The 16,649-nt window shown below is 44.5% G+C and overlaps 7 non-coding genes across 7 annotated transcripts; 1 reads left to right on the forward strand and 6 right to left on the reverse strand.

Annotated features, from left to right (window-relative positions):
• Positions 1 to 322: 322 nt before the first annotated feature.
• On the reverse strand, positions 323 to 432 carry trnal-uaa (transfer RNA leucine (anticodon UAA)). The gene is made up of 2 exons: positions 395 to 432; positions 323 to 368 (listed from the first exon to the last, which is right to left on the reverse strand). It is a non-coding gene; the product is annotated as a tRNA-Leu (tRNA).
• A 2,116-nt stretch (positions 433 to 2,548) lies between these two features.
• On the forward strand, positions 2,549 to 2,631 carry trnal-caa (transfer RNA leucine (anticodon CAA)). The gene has a single exon. It is a non-coding gene; the product is annotated as a tRNA-Leu (tRNA).
• A 1,986-nt stretch (positions 2,632 to 4,617) lies between these two features.
• trnaq-cug (transfer RNA glutamine (anticodon CUG)) lies at positions 4,618 to 4,689 on the reverse strand. The gene has a single exon. It is a non-coding gene; the product is annotated as a tRNA-Gln (tRNA).
• A 2,075-nt stretch (positions 4,690 to 6,764) lies between these two features.
• trnaq-cug (transfer RNA glutamine (anticodon CUG)) lies at positions 6,765 to 6,836 on the reverse strand. The gene has a single exon. It is a non-coding gene; the product is annotated as a tRNA-Gln (tRNA).
• Positions 6,837 to 7,738: 902 nt separating this feature from the next.
• Positions 7,739 to 7,811, reverse strand: trnaf-gaa (transfer RNA phenylalanine (anticodon GAA)). The gene has a single exon. It is a non-coding gene; the product is annotated as a tRNA-Phe (tRNA).
• A 5,586-nt stretch (positions 7,812 to 13,397) lies between these two features.
• Positions 13,398 to 13,470, reverse strand: trnak-cuu (transfer RNA lysine (anticodon CUU)). Its single transcript has one exon. It is a non-coding gene; the product is annotated as a tRNA-Lys (tRNA).
• A 331-nt stretch (positions 13,471 to 13,801) lies between these two features.
• Positions 13,802 to 13,911, reverse strand: trnal-caa (transfer RNA leucine (anticodon CAA)). The gene is made up of 2 exons: positions 13,874 to 13,911; positions 13,802 to 13,847 (listed from the first exon to the last, which is right to left on the reverse strand). It is a non-coding gene; the product is annotated as a tRNA-Leu (tRNA).
• Positions 13,912 to 16,649: the final 2,738 nt, after the last annotated feature.

Genomic DNA, 16,649 nt, shown 5'->3' on the forward strand with positions numbered 1-16,649 from the left:
GGGAGATAATACCCTTCAGAGTCAGAATCTGCTGTAAATTGCATGCCACGTGTACTTCCTCCAGCCATTTTTTTCCTTACCGGATCTGCCCTGGATCATACCTGGCTAATAAAGGGAAGTTGCACCGAACCGACCAATGACTGAAGTGATTCATTTTCTACTATTATTTCATTAATTTCCTTGTACGGTAAAGTTGCATTTCTGCAACTTTGGCGCTTAAAGGGTTAAGCCAATACGACAAGTTTTCAGTCCATTGTCACGCATATGTGCTTGTAATTTAGGGTGTAAAAATGGCTTCCTTTCCAAAGGAAATAATTTTTTTTGTCAGGAGTGGGATTTGAACCCACGCCTCCATTCAGAGACCAGAATCCCCTGTGGCGAGGAAGGGGTTTACCTTAAGGCTGGCACCTTAGACCACTCGGCCATCCTGACACTTTATTTGTGTGAACTGTGAGTATACAGGCTCGGATTCGTTATTACAGTAGCACAAATGACCGTACCTATACTTTGGTAAAAAAACACATCAAACTGCTGTCTCTTTTTAAAGGAGTTTGATGTGGTTGTTGTCACATCAAACTACTACGTCCTTTAAAAGTCCACATCAAGCTAATGCTTCTTTTTAAAGTCTATTGCAATTGAGATGTCAGTCGAGAGCCGTAACAGCAGTAGTGCATCCAAGAAAGCTGTGTAGTGAATGGATATAGAACCTTTAGTGAAGCAGGAGCCAACAGGCTATTCACATCCTTGTGTAGGGTCTCAAACTACAGGTATTCAGTTTACGATTAAGGAAGATTTCTTAGCAGAAACGAGACAAGACGGGGCACCAGGGTAAAACCCAAAAAGCTAAGATACGGTCCTTAATCGCGCTCGTTAAAAGGTCTGAAGGGTGTTTCACGATTCAGGGACTTACGCATAGTCTAATCAAACAAACAATAGTCAATAACTCTTTCGTGTAGTTTATTTATCAAAAGGGCAATCAAAAAGGGCACCGGAGCAGAAATGCGCACAGGTAAATCACAGGTGATGTTATATCAGATTTAACAGCAGATTTCATGCAGATAATGTTAAACCAGGGTTTTGCCTTTGATAATCAAACGTGTCTATAATAATCTATATCAAAAAGATGGAAAGTGAGAAGCTAAGGGAGGAGGAACAGCTGAGTTCTACCCAAATCACGCCACAAAAGAACCGCACAGTGAAGTCGGCTTAAGATTTTGTAGAACTCGGTCCGGCTGGTCCTTGTCCGCGGACGAGATCCGTGGCGAGGCAGCGGCGTGGAGCGGTGTGGCGGGCGAAGGCAGTGGCGTGCCGTGATGTCCGTGACGCGGGGCGGCAGCGGTGGCGCGAGGCGGCGCGTGGCGATGTCCATCTCCATTCCCCTACACTGCACTCTTTTCACTTTTTGATTCTCAGTTTGTTGGCAAGGAATGACTGATGTGGACCCATTTTGGATGAAAACCGTGTTTTGCGTTTGTGGAAATGAGCATCATGGAAGGATGTATGGGTACTGTGGCGCAATGAGTCGCTAATGGTGAGAGAACATATTTGTTTTTTACACTGGAAAGTCTGCTCGCTTTACTATCTGATGAAAGGCACTGCTGAACAAGGTTCAATTGCCAAGTGTGCTTGAAAAAGTAAGCAAATACATCGGCATTATGTCAAATAACATTATCTTGCAATTTTTCCTCAATATCCAGATTAACTGCAGTATATTGAGTGTGCAATAAATTGGCGAGAGTCGATTGATTGAAAAACTTCCAGTTTTTTTATAGCTAAATTGGTACAGGGGATTTAGCTTAAAGGTAGAAAGATTGATGCCCTCGCTCTCCATTAAACACAGTTGATTGGACAGGGGCTGAACTTTCGAATGTTGCTGGCTCGCTTTAAAAAAAAAAAAGATATTGCGGATTGTAGAGTCGCAATTATTATACTATGTGGGCTGTATGACTCTGTGGCGCAATTGGGTAGCGCGCCCGGCTGTTAACCGGGAGGTTGGTAGTTCGAGCCCACCCAGGGACGATAGGAAGAGCAATTGCAGGCAAAGTCTACGAGGCAAAATTGGTCAATGAATATCGACTAACAAGTTCGAGTAGCATTTTTGAAACGCAGGGTAAACTCCCAATGGATATGGAGTCCGTCGCCTTAACCGCTCGGCCACAACGATACGCTGATACACCGCCCCCTGTAAGTATTATCATTAGTAAGCCATGCCACCTCCCCGGCTTGACCTGCAGGTGTCGAAATTGCGCACGCGCCCGTTTTACTCTCTCTCTCTTTCTCTCTCTCTCTCTTTCTCTCTTTCTCTTTCTCTCTCTTTCTCTCTACTTCTTCATCATAAGGACATAATTGTTTAATTTTTTTTTTCATCCTTATTATTTAAAATAAAATAAAAATTGACACAATAGCATTTAAAAAAATATCTATATATTATTTTTCTCTTTTCGGCGTTGTCGCATTCTTTATTAAAAATAGCGTGGCGGCGGCGGCGACCGACCGACCGACCGATCGACACCCCATTTACAAGCGAGCAATGCCATTATAGGCTTTCACCAGGATGGCCGAGCGGTTAAGGCTTCGGACTCAAGATCCGACGGGCGGTGGCCCTCGTGGGTTCGGATCCCATTCCTGGTATTAGCTTCTTGGACAAATATAAAAAAAAAAAAAAACACAACACAGGAAATTTTTGGCGGCGGCAAGGCAACGGCGGCAACGGCAGCGATCGTAAGGTCGACAGATACTTAGGTCCGAGCGCAGCGCGGGCAGTAGCTGGGGGCGCACTCGCCACACACGTGCACGAGGCACCCTCGGTACACGTTCGTCGTTTTAGTGTCCTTGCTCCTGGGGCATATTCGGCACCACTTCCTCTTCGCGGGTACAGCAGCGGGTTCTCTTCCTCCTCCTCCCCCCCCCCTCTCTCTCCTCCCCCTCCCCCTCCCTTCTTCCTCCCTCCCGCGTATACGAGGCGCGACGAGCGCGCTCCCCAGCTGCTCCATGAACAGCCTGCGTCTGTGGCGTTTGCCGACCATCAGGTTCAGCTCCCGCCACAGGACGAAAGCATTGTACGCGGACACGTCGATCATGTTGTGGAACAGGATGAGGGCCGCCGCGATTGCCGTCTCCGTAGGTGGCGCCGCACCGTGGTGAGGATCTGCAAGTTCTTGCTCTTCTTCGCCAGGTAGGAGACCAAGGCGACCGAGGGGACTCCGTTCGTTGCCGTAGCCGTTGGAAGAGGTCCCCGGCGCGGTCTCGCCCAACGTGAACACGAGACGGAAGACGCGATCGCCCTGCGCTTCGTGTCGACCAGTTCCCGCGGGAACTCGCTCCTGTTGGCGCGCAGCGTCCCCAGCAGGGTGAGGCCGTCCCTCTCGAAGAATAGCCTGCGGGCGAGCTCGTACGAGGTGAAGAAGTTGTCGCACGTGACGTTGCGGCCCCCCCCGGCCCCCCTTCCCAGTCCCAGTCCCTCGGTGAGATCGAGCACGACCCGCGTGGCCAGGTTCTTCTCCGGAGGCGCGCGCTTATCGGATTTCCCGGTGTAGACCTGCATCTTCCAGGCGTAACTGGACAGCGAGTCGCACGCGACCCACAGCTTGATTCCGTACTTCGCCGGCTTTGAGGGAAGGGGCAGCGACCTGTCAAAGAAGAAAGAAGAACGAAGAAAGAAGAAGGGAAAAAAAAATAAAAAAAATAATGAAGGAAAAACAAGAACACAAGAACAACAAATATTATTTAATTTGAATTTACTTTTCATGATTTATTGATTTATTGATTTATTGATTTATTAATTTATTAATTTATTAATTTATTAATTTATTAATTTATTGATTTATTAATTTATTGATTTATTGATTATTATTATTTTCTCTTTTTTTTCTCCATATTTTTAAATAAAAGAAATCACCTCTAAACGAAACCAGCCTCTCGTCTACGGTGACCTCGGATCCCGGATTGTACATGAGCGGCAGTCGCTTGCACCACAAGTCCCACAGCTCCCTGATGGGCGCCAACTTGTCTACTCCTCCTTCTCCTCCTCCTCGCCTCGCCTCTCAAGCGGCGGCTTGGAGGTCCACGCGATTTCCCCGCGTTTAGAGAGCATAAGGTGTTCGTCGTCGTCGCCGCCGCCGCCGCCGCCGCCGCCTTCTTCTTCTTCTTCTTCTTCTTCTTCTTCTTCTTCTTCTTCTTCTTCTTCTTCTTCTTCTTCTTCTTCTTCTTCTTCTTCTTCTTCTTCTTCTTCTTCTTCTTCTTCCCCTCGCAAGTTCTGATTGATTGGCTTCAACGAAGATTACTGTCAGAGGATTATAGTGGTCATTTCTTTGTTTCATTTCTTGCTTATAATAAGTCCTATAAAAGTCCTGTCTCTCCAAGTCAAAGGATTCCTTCAAAACGTCAATGCTTTTCATTTGAGTTTCTTTTGCAATGCGGTGAAACGTTTACGCCTTTTGTAATCCAGGCGTTGAATCATAAGCTTGGTCATAAGAAAACCAGCTCCAGATTTTAACAGCTTTGTTTAGTTTGTATGCTTTGGTTGGCTCCTTTCAGGGGGTAAGCACAGATTTTACCCAAAGATTCTTCATGTTTCTGCACTTTTTCAAAAGAGTAACGCTACTTTCGGGGCACTCAAGGTTCCACTGAGATTTGAACTTGGATCGCTGGATTCAGAGTCCAGAGTGCTAACCATTACACCATGGAACCGCAGACTCCTCCTTGGAAGGATAACGGTCATCCAAAGCTACAAGTCTTTACGTCAATCATCCCTTGCCAAAAAAATGAGAAACAAGGAGTGAAAACAGTGCAAATAATCTTGATGTGAAACAATACTTTTCCCTCTCTTAATGCAAAGTGTAGCAGCAGTAAACTTGAGGGAGAAAGGTATGGGTTTGAGGGCTCTTCTTGTGGGCTTTTCTGTCCTTGTAAATATTTTTCATAGACAAAAGAGTAGGCATTTCCTGTTTAATAAACAGGCCCTTTTACCAAGGAAGCCGCAGCGCCATAACGATTTCCTGGTTTCCTTACATAATTACATACAGTGGTTACTTCTGGGATTGTATTTCTTGCTTGCTCTGGCAAGGTGAGCAGTCGTCCCTGGGTGGGCTCGAACCACCAACCTTTCGGTTAACCGCCGAATGCGCTAGCCGATTGCGCCACAGAGACAAGAATCTAGGCATATCCATAAAAGACTTGTGCCTGTAATTGCAATAAGAAATGAAGAAAAACTCTGGATTCAGAGCGCTAACGGCTATACCGTTGAACCACACCTTTCTACAGGATGTCCTGTTTTGAAAATAAGTATGACATTTGATCATTGGGCTATATCAAAGAGAGCAGCATTGAAGTAGGCAAACTTCTGCTTCATGGTTTCATTGTGTGGTGGTCATCACATCTGCCCTACACTCAGAAGGTCTTGGGTACAACATTCAGCAAAACCAAATATGTTACCAAACATGTTCATGCTAACAATGTTCCAACGAAAGCTTGCTGTTTATGTTTTATAGATCCTTTCCATGCCATTTATGTCCTGATCTCGCAAAATATCCAATAGACCCAGCATTCCTATTCATTGTATTTTTGAGCAAAGACTAACATTCAGGTACACATGCCGAAACCCGGGATTGAACCAGGAATAACGTAGCGAGAAAATGAACTAGTTCTGTGTGTCCTTTTTTCTTTTCTTTTGATTAAACATAAAACAATACAGGACACGACCAGGGAGCAAAAATCGTAATTAAAAGAACTTAATAGTTACATAAAACATAACATAACATAAAATAAAAACAAAATCACATTTAAATGAAAATAAGGGTCCTACTTGGTCCAAGTCAATCAAATTAGTGCTTATCCAAATTAAGCCTGAATGTCACTGTTTTCCATTCATCCAATGTCTAATGTCTGTTACTATGTCAGTCAAGTCTTTGATCGTTGGCGTGGTTGGTGTCGAGCATTTCTTTGTGATGGCCTTTTTCTCTACAGCCAAAAGTATGTTCCAAGGGTATCCATTTATTGTGTCCATGGCAGGAGTGTTGAGGCCCAAGTACATAGTTTTAAATTTGAGTGGGATGGAAAAGTCAAAAACAGTCTGCAGTGCCCTGTGAATTTCAGTCCATTATTTTTGAGCAACAGCACAGCCCCAAAACACCTGATAGTGGTTTGCCTGCTGGGTTCTCCAGCAGTTAGCATTTCCTTGTGAATAATGGGCACTTTGACATGGTGTGGTGAAAAAAACATATTTTTCCCCTTCAGGCATGTGATTTTGTGGTCTTCCTCAGGGCTGTTCCTACATTTCCACACTCTTGGTCAGACAAAACCAGGTTAACTTCTCGTTCCCATTGGTTTAGAATATACTTAGCAGAACGTTGTCCAGATTACCAATGCATTGAGATCATTTAGAAATGATTCCCCTCGCAAGTTCTGATTGATTGGTTTCAACAAAGATTACTGTCAGAGGATTATAGTGGTCATTTCTTTGTTTCATTTCTTGCTTATAATAAGTCCTATAAAAGTCCTGTCTCTCCAAGTCAAAGGATTCCTTCAACACATCAATGCTTTTCATTTGATTTTCTTTTGCAATGCGGTGAAACGTTTACGCCTTTTGTAATCCAGGCGTTGAATCATAAGCTTGGTCATAAGAAAACCAGCTCCAGATTTTAACAGCTTTGTTTAGTTTGTATGCTTTGGTTAGCTCCTTTCAGGGGGTAAGCACAGATTTTACCCAAAGATTCTTCTTGTTTCTGCACTTTTTCAAAAGAGTAGCGCTGCTCTCTGGGCACTCAAGGTTCCACTGAGATTTAAACTCGGATCACTGGATTCAGAGTCCAGAGTGCTAACCATTACACCATGGAACCGCAGACTCCTACTTGGAAGGATAACGGTCATCCAAAGCTACAAGTCTTTACGTCAATCATCCCTTGCCAAAAAAATGAGAAACAAGGAGTGCAAACAGTGCAAATAATCTTGATGTGCAGCAATACTTTTCCCTCTCTTAATGCAAAGTGTAGCAGCAGTAAACTTGAGGGACAAAGGTATGGGTTTGAGGGCTCTTCTTGTGGGCTTTTCTGTCCTTGTAAATATTTTTCATAGACAAAAGAGTAGGCATTTCCTGTTTAATAAACAGGCCCTTTTACCAAGGAAGCCGCAGCGCCATAACGATTTCCTGGTTTCCTTACATAATTACATACAGTGGTTACTTTTGGGATTGTATTTCTTGCTTGCTCTGGCAAAGTGAGCAGTCATCCCTGGGTGGGCTCAAACCGCCAACCTTTCGGTTAACAGCCGAACGCGCTAGCCGATTGCGCCACAGAGGCGAGAATCTTGACACACCCCTAAAAGGGTAACGCCTCTAATTGCAATTAGAAATGAAGAAAAACTCTGGATTCAGAGCGCTAACCGCTATACCGTTGAACCACACCTTTCTACAGGATATCCTGTTTTGAAAATAAGTATGACATTTGATCATTGGGCTATATCAAAGAGAGCAGCATTGAAGTAGGCAAACTTCTGCTTCATGGTTTCATTGTGTGGTGGTCATCACATCTGCCCTACACGCAGAAGGTCTTGGGTACAACATTCAGCAAAACCAAACATGTTACCAAACATGTTCATGCTAACAATGTTCCAACGAAAGCATGCTGTTTATGTTTTATAGATCCTTTCCAGGCCATTTATGTCCTGATCTCGCAAAATATCCAATAGACCCAGCATTCCTATTCATTGTATTTTTGAGAAAAGACTAACATTCAGGTACACCTGCCGAAACCCGGGATTGAACCAGGGACCTTTAAATCTTCAGTCTAACGCTCTCCCAACTGAGCTATTTTGGCTACTTTTTCAACAAATTAGGCAAGGGAGCGAAACGTGTGGCATAACGTAGCGAGAAAATGAACTAGTTCTGTGTGTCCTTTTTTCTTTTCTTTCGATGAAACATAAAACAATACAGGACACGACCAGGGAGCAAAAATCGAAATAAAAAGAACATAAATAGCACTAAACATAAAATAAAAACAAAATCACATTTAAATGAAAATAGGGGTCCTACTTGGTCCAAAGTCGATCAAATTAGTGCTTATCCAAATTAAGCCTGAATGTCACTGTTTTCCATTCATCCAATGTCTAATGTCTGTTACTATGTCAGTCAAGTCTTTGATCGTTGGCGTGGTTGGTGTCGAGCATTTCTTTGTGATGGCCTTTTTCTCTACAGCCAAAAGTATGTTCCAAGGGTATCCATTTATTGTGTCCATGGCAGGAGTGTTGAGGCCCAAGTACATAGTTTTAAATTTGAGTGGGATGGCAAAGTCAAAAACAGTCTGCAGTGCCCTGTGAATTTCAGTCCATTATTTTTGAGCAACAGCACAGCCCCAAAACACCTGATAGTGGTTTGCCTGCTGGGTTCTCCAGCAGTTAGCATTTCCTTGTGAATAATGGGCACTTTGACATGGTGTGGCGAAAAAAACATATTTTTCCCCTTCAGGCATGTGATTTTGTGGTCTTCCTCAGGGCTGTTCCTACATTTCCACACTCTTGGTCAGACAAAACCAGGTTCACTTCTCGTTCCCATTGGTTTAGAATATACTTAGCAGAACGTTGTCCAGATTACCAATGCATTGAGATCATTTAGAAATGATTCCCCTCGCAAGTTCTGATTGATTGGCTTCAACGAAGATTACTGTCAGAGGATTATAATGGTCATTTCTTTGTTTCATTTCTTGCTTATAATAAGTCCTATAAAAGTCCTGTCTCTCTCTGTGGGGAAAAGGATAGCTGAGTAGTGAAAGAAGATGTAGGTCAAAAAAGACCTATGAATAGACATTTTGAAGCAATTTGAGTCTATTATGGGTACATAACCCCATAAGCAATATGCACAGGATACTAGCCTCCAAAATCCAGGATTGTGGATTTCAGGTCCATGGTCTAATAGGCTGAGGCACAAGGAAAATACTAATCACTAGACTTGTTGCACGTGGAATGGGCTTATATCTATTACATACAGAACTGTTCCTTAACTCTCAAGCATCAACGAGGCCTTCTTTATACGTCATAAGGCGCTGGTACAGCTAGCAGCCCGGTGTAAACGCTCTCTCTTTTTTCTCACACTTATTGTGCTTTATCTCCTATATTTTGTAAATATAGTTAGTATATTTTTTCTATTTTACTGTAGGATAGGGACACGCGCTGGAATCGTTTTTAATTCAACTGTTTTTGACTTTATTCGGCTGGATTGAGTGTTTTCGTCGTGTCGTGGCGATGTGTCTTGGCTCTGAGTCCCCCGGCTCCGGCCCCGCCCCCCGGCCGGCGCCGTACCGCGTTTACACAAAGGAGGAACTAATGAAACTGCGGAGAACAGTCGTCTTACCCGGAGATCGTCACGTTATCCCGGCGGACATCCTAAGGAAAACGCAACGAAGCAGACGGGCTGGACGTAAACTCCGAGAGAAGAGAGGGACAAACAGGAAGTCGGTTCCCGCCGTAGTCATGGGTAACGTGAGGTCCCTTCAAAATAAAATGACGGAAATAGCGAGCCTCATGCGGTCCCAGAGGATTTATAGGGACAGCAGTGTCTTGATTTTCACAGAGACCTGGTTAACAGCAGAAATGCCAGACTCTATTGTAGGTTTGGACAATTTTCATCTGCTGCGGGCGGACAGAACGAGAGAATGCGGGAAGAAAAGATATATTATCTGCCCCGGGAGTTCTCACATGTGATTTTGATCGCAGTCTATGTGGCCCCGTTTGCCAATGCTCAATATGCTTGTGAAGCACTGCTCTCCTGCACGTGTAGGCTGCAAGCACAGCACCCACAGGCTCTCTTCCTCGTCTCTGGTGACTTTAACCACGCTTCTCCCTCTTCTGTTCTACCAACATACACCCAGTATGTTACCTGCCCCACCAGAAACAATAGAACATTGGACTTGTTTTTTGCCAACACCAAGGAGGCTTATTCCTTTTTCCCCCTCCCCCCCCTGGGCAGCTCGGACCACAACCTTGTACATCTGGGGCCTGTGTATGAACCCATCGTGCCCATGTGGGACAATAAAGGAATATCTTATCTTATCTTATCTTATCTTATCTTATCTTATCTTATCTGATCTGATCTGATCTGATCTGATCTGATCTGATCTGATCTGATCTGATCTGATCTGATCTGATCTGATCTGATCTGATCTGATCTGATCTGATCTGATCTTATTTACCATTAAATCAACTCTTACCTTCTCAAATCCTTCCCATATGGTCTAGCGGTTAGGATTCCTGGCTCTAATCCAGGTGGCCCGAGTTCAACTCCCGGTATGGAAATATCTAGTCTGTCCTGCTGGAACACTTGTAGCTAGATTATGTACAAGACTCGCTGTGGTTACGAGTACATTCAAGCTGGATGGAGGTGAAGTGAGGCATAGCAACATGGTATCGATTTAGGCGCAGCATGTGAAAATTTGTAATCAACCTTTAGCTTTTCTATGCATCTATAGACTAGCAGGTTGGTTGGTGTTTCTTTTTGGAGCATTTCTCTTAGACAAAGTGGGTCAGCGGTAGAGCGCATACTTTGCTTCATTTGGGATCAGTCATGTTTTCCAGCAATTCTTGACTGGACAAGCATATCTTGATTTTTTTTTATTGGTCTCACGCTTTCACTGTAATTTTCCAAAGATGCAGTATTGTGGTGGCCAGGTGGTCAAGCTGATGGGCAAGAAATCCATTGGCATTGCTTCATATTTCTTAGAACCCTGCTGGAAACATACCTTTCTCTTCCCCCTGACCAGCAAAGGATGCCACCTGCTTAACAGTGCTTGATTTGTAAATATATAGGTACAGGAACACTTGTGGACTGGGTGATCAGGCCAAAAAAGTTACTGTAACACACAAAAAGTGACGCACATGTAAGTAAAGTAACAATGGGACAAACCTTTGTGTCCTAACCAGTCAAATTGGAATTTAAAAAAAAATCAAGAATTGAATTGTCTATCTGGTCACTGTTTCTGTTGTTTCTATTCTATCTGTTCTGTTTTTGTCCATTCTATCATTTAAGGCATTGTTACGGAAGGAGAGTTAAATCTGGTAATGTAATTGCGCTAGTTTCAGAAAATAATGTGGATAATTTCCACTTTCTTAAACACAGTTTAAATGTGTATTGTTGTTGTGGCCGAGAGGTTAAGGCGATGGACTTGAAATCCATTACTTGCATTATTGCGATTGTCAATCCAAATGAACCAAGCTAGTCAGTAATGTGTTGGATGATGGAAGCCGATCTTCAGCGCAAGCTCCCAGTTCCACATTTGCTGCCCCACCAGAAACAATAGAACATTGGATTTGTTTTTTGCCAACACCAAGGATGCTTATTCCTCTTTCCCCCTCCCTCCCCTGGGCAGCTCGGACCACAACCTTGTACATCTGGGGCCTGTGTATGAACCCATCGTGCCCATGTGGGACAATAAAGGAATATCTTATCTTATCTTATCTTATCTTATCTTATCTTATCTTATCTTATCTTATCTTATCCGCTCGGCCATCCTGACACTTTATTTGTGTGAACTGTGAGTAAACAGAATCAGATCCGTTATTACAGTAGCACAAATGACCGTACCTATACTTTGGTAAAAAAACACATCAAACTGCTGTCTCTTTTTAAAGGAGTTTGATGTGGTTGTTGTCACATCAAACTACTGCGTCCTTTAAAAGTCCACATCAAGCTAATGCTTCTTTTTAAAGTCTATTGCAATTGAGATGTCAGTCGAGAGCAGTAACAGCAGTAGTGCATCCAAGAAAGCTGTGTAGTGAATGGATATAGAACCTTTAGTGAAGCAGGAGCCAACAGGCTATTCACATCCTTGTGTAGGGTCTCAAACTACAGGTATTCAGTTTACGATTAAGGAAGATTTCTTAGCAGAAACGAGACAAGACGGGGCACCAGGGTAAAACCCAAAAAGCTAAGATACGGTCCTTAATCGCGCTCGTTAAAAGGTCTGAAGGGTGTTTCACGATTCAGGGACTTACGCATAGTCTAATCAAACAAACAATAGTCAATAACTCTTTCGTGTAGTTTATTTATCAAAAGGGCAATCAAAAAGGGCGCCGGAGCAAAATGCGCACAGGTAAATCACAGGTGATGTTATATCAGATTTAACAGCAGATTTCATGCAGATAATGTTAAACCAGGGTTTTGCCTTTGATAATCAAACGTGTCTATGCTAATCTATATCAAAAAGAGGGAAAGTGAGAAGCTAAGGGAGGAGGAACAGCTGAGTTCTACCCAAATCACGCCACAAAAGAACCGCACACTGAAGTCGGCTTACGATTTTGTAGAACTCTGTCCGGCTGGTCCTTGTCCGCGGACGAGATCCGTGGCGAGGCAGCGGCGTGGAGCGGTGTGGCGGGCGAAGGCTGTGGCGTGCCGCGATGTCCGTGACGCGGGGCGGCAGCGGTGGCGCGAGGCGGCGCGTGGAGCGGTGTGGCGGGCGAAGGCAGTGGCGTGCCGCGATGTCCGTGATGCGGGGCGGCAGCGGTGGCGCGAGGTGGCGCGTGGCGATGTCCGGGAGTTCCTTAGCGGTAGAACGCTTTAGCTGCGTGTTAGCTCCTCACGCGGCCTTTACTCAGATGAGAACGTAGCGCTGATCCACGTAAACGGCATAGATTACTTCAAAAATAGTAGAAGCGAAGTAGAAAAGAAAGTCTCTGTCCGGTTTAGCGCTTAAGCTTAGTTCCAGGTGTTTCCAGGTGTTTTCAGAGTTCAGGGGGGCGATGAGGCTGGCCTAGTCTTGTCGACCCACGTGGCGGACGCTTTGTTGAGACAAAGGAAAAGTAAACAGGCTCGTCCGTGGAGACGGCTTCAAAGAGATAGACAAAGGCTTGAACAAAAAAAAAGGAAGAAGAGAGCAAGAAGAGAAGAGAGGAGAAGAGAGCGTTCCAAGCTCGGAGCGTCTTTTTGTCACCTAGCGCCGCAGGGCACGCTGGGAGCGAAAGGGGCGGGCGCTACTGCGACGACACGTTAAACACTTTTGGCAGTTTGTGCACATTATTCCTTGAGGTAGATACATTTTACATCTTCTTTCACCTGTGATGGGCACTCAAGTTAAAGCATTGGGAATATAAAACCTTAAACAGTGGAAAAATACGTAACACAAGGTGAAACATGAGGTGTACGGAGTTGATTCGGACAAACATTCATGGCATAATCACATAAAACATAGTTTTCATCGGGGCGTCCTCCTGTAAGACTGTGGGGGAGAAGGTCTGTTATCGCCAAAGTCACAGCGGCTCCCTGCGGTGAGGGAGAGAGGGAGAAAGAAAACCCCCCAATGTTCAAAGAGAGATTTTCTGTTATCTGGCCGTGGAATGTCCATCTCCATTCCCCAAATTTATGACCAAGATTTCACGGGTTGTAATGGCAAGCAGTCCATAAAGCTTAAAATCAGCTCCGCCAAACGTGGGGCTCGAACCCACGACCCTGAGATTAAGAGTCTCATGCTCTACCGACTGAGCTAGCCAGGCTGGCTGTCCAAAAGGCAAAAAAAGGTCAGAATGAAAACCCAGAATTTTTCAGTAGTAAGTCTGGTAAATTAATCTGTCACTTTAATTTCTCAGTGAGTGGTCACAATTACAGTATAAGACATATGATACAGTTCACTCTGAATGTACTCAATGCTTTGACAGTACAGCATCTACGTAGTAGATTGGCCATCACATCACAATTCATCATTGGAAGTAACACTTCATTTGAAATCTTAAGCCAATACGACAATTTTTTATCCATTGTCACACATATGTGCTTGTAAATTAGGGTGTAAAAATGGCTTCCTTTCCAAAGGAAATATTTTTTTTTTGTCAGGAGTGGGATTTGAACCCACGCCTCCATTCAGAGACCAGAATCCCCTGTGGCGAGGAAGGAGTTTACCTTGAGTCTGGCGCCTTAGACCGCTCGGCCATCCTGACACTTTATTTATGTGAACTGTGAGTATACAGAATCAGATCCGTTATTACAGTAGCACAAATGACCGTACCTATACTTTGGTAAAAAAACACATCAAACTGCTGTCTCTTTTTAAAGGAGTTTGATGTGGTTGTTGTCACATCAAACTACTGCGTCCTTTAAAAGTCCACATCAAGCTAATGCTTCTTTTTAAAGTCTATTGCAATTGAGATGTCAGTCGAGAGCCGTAACAGCAGTAGTGCATCCAAGAAAGCTGTGTAGTGAATGGATATAGAACCTTTAGTGAAGCAGGAGCCAACAGGCTATTCACATCCTTGTGTAGGGTCTCAAACTACAGGTATTCAGTTTACGATTAAGGAAGATTTCTTAGCAGAAACGAGACAAGACGGGGCACCAGGGTAAATCCCAAAAAGCTAAGATACGGTCCTTAATCGCGCTCGTTAAAAGGTCTGAAGGGTGTTTCACGATTCAGGGACTTACGCATAGTCTAATCAAACAAACAATAGTCAATAACTCTTTCGTGTAGTTTATTTATCAAAAGGGCAATCAAAAAGGGCACCGGAGCAGAAATGCGCACAGGTAAATCACAGGTGATGTTATATCAGATTTAACAGCAGATTTCATGCAGATAATGTTAAACCAGGGTTTTGCCTTTGATAATCAAACGTGTCTATGCTAATCTATATCAAAAAGAGGGAAAGTGAGAAGCTAAGGGAGGAGGAACAGCTGAGTTCTACCCAAATCACGCCACAAAAGAACCGCACACTGAAGTCGGCTTACGATTTTGTAGAACTCTGTCCGGCTGGTCCTTGTCCGCGGACGAGATCCGTGGCGAGGCAGCGGCAGCGGTGGCGCGAGGCAGCCCGTGGAGCGGTGTGGCGGGCGAAGGCAGTGGCATGCCGCGATGTTCGTGACGCGGGGCGGCAGCGGTGGCGCGAGGTGGCGCGTGGCGATGTCCGGGAGTTCCTTAGCGGTAGAACGCTTTAGCTGCGTGTTAGCTCCTCACGCGGCCTTTACTCAGATGAGAACGTAGCGCTGATCCACGTAAACAGCGTAGATTACTTCAAAAATAGTAGAAGCGAAGTAGAAAAGAAAGTCTCTGTCCGGTTTAGCGCTTAAGCTTAGTTCCAGGTGTTTCCAGGTGTTTTCAGAGTTCAGGGGGGCGATGAGGCTGGCCTAGTCTTGTCGACCCACGTGGCGGACGCTTTGTTGAGACAAAGGAAAAGTAAACAGGCTCGTCCGTGGAGACGGCTTCAAAGAGATAGACAAAGGCTTGAACAAAAAAAAAGGAAGAAGAGAGCAAGAAGAGAAGAGAGGAGAAGAGAGCGTTCCAAGCTCGGAGCGTCTTTTTGTCACCTAGCGCCGCAGGGCACGCTGGGAGCGAAAGGGGCGGGCGCTACTGCGACGACACGTTAAACACTTTTGGCAGTTTGTGCACATTATTCCTTGAGGTAGATACATTTTACATCTTCTTTCACCTGTGATGGGCACTCGAGTTAAAGCATTGGGAATATAAAACCTTAAATAGTGGAAAAATACGTAACACAAGGTGAAACATGAGGTGTACGGAGTTGATTCGGACAAACATTCATGGCATAATCACATAAAACATAGTTTTCATCGGGGCGTCCTCCTGTAAGACTGTGGGGGAGAAGGTCTGTTATCGCCAAAGTCACAGCGGCTCCCTGCGGTGAGGGAGAGAGGGAGAAAGAAAACCCCCCAATGTTCAAAGAGAGATTTTCTGTTATCTGGCCGTGGAATGTCCATCTCCATTCCCCTACACTGCACTCTTTTCACTTTTTGATTCTCAGTTTGTTGGCAAGGAATGACTGATGTGGACCCATTTTGGATGAAAACTGTGTTTTGCGTTTGTGGAAATGAGCATCATGGAAGGATGTATGGGCTCTGTGGCGCAATGAGTCGCTAATGGTGAGAGAACATATTTGTTTTTTACAATGGAAAGTCTGCTCGCTTTACTATCTGATGAAAGGCACTGCTGAACGAGGTTCAATTGCCAAGTGTGCTTGAAAAAGTAAGCAAATACATCGGCATTATGTCAAATAACATTATCTTGCAATTTTTCCTCAATATCCAGATTAACTGCAGTATATTGAGTGCGCAATAAATTGGCGAGAGTCGATTGATTGAAAAACTTCCAGTTTTTTTATAGCTACATTGGTACAGGGGATTTAGCTTAAAGGTAGAAAGATTGATGCCCTCGCTCTCCATTAAACACAGTTGATTGGACAGGGGCTGAACTTTCGAATGTTGCTGGCTCGCTTTAAAAAAAAAAAAGATATTGCGGCTTGTAAATTCGCAATTATTATACAATGTGGGCTGTATGACTCTGTGGCGCAATTGGGCAGCGCACTTGGCTGTTAACTGGGAGGTTGGTGGTTCGAGCCCACCCAGGGACGATTGGAAGAGCAATTGCAGGCAAAGTCTACGAGGTAAAATTGGTCAATGAATATCGACTAACAGGTTTGAGTAGCATTTTTGAAACGCATGGTAAACTCCCAATGGATATGGAGTCCGTCGCCTTAACCGCTCGGCCACAACGATACGCTGATACACCGCCCCCTGTAAGTATTATCATTAGTAAGCCATGCCACCTCCCCGGCTTGACCTGCAGGTGTCGGAATTGCGCACGCGCCAGTTTTACTCTCTCTCTCTTTCTCTCTCTCTTTCTCTCTCTCTCTTTCTCTCTCTCTCTCTCTCTCTTTCTCTCTCTCTCTTTCTC

The sequence above is a fragment of the Eucyclogobius newberryi genome, unplaced genomic scaffold, assembly GCF_026437365.1.
Source record: "Eucyclogobius newberryi isolate DKJ021-1_F unplaced genomic scaffold, fEucNew1.0.hap1 SCAF_8, whole genome shotgun sequence".
Taxonomy (NCBI): domain Eukaryota; kingdom Metazoa; phylum Chordata; class Actinopteri; order Gobiiformes; family Gobiidae; genus Eucyclogobius; species Eucyclogobius newberryi.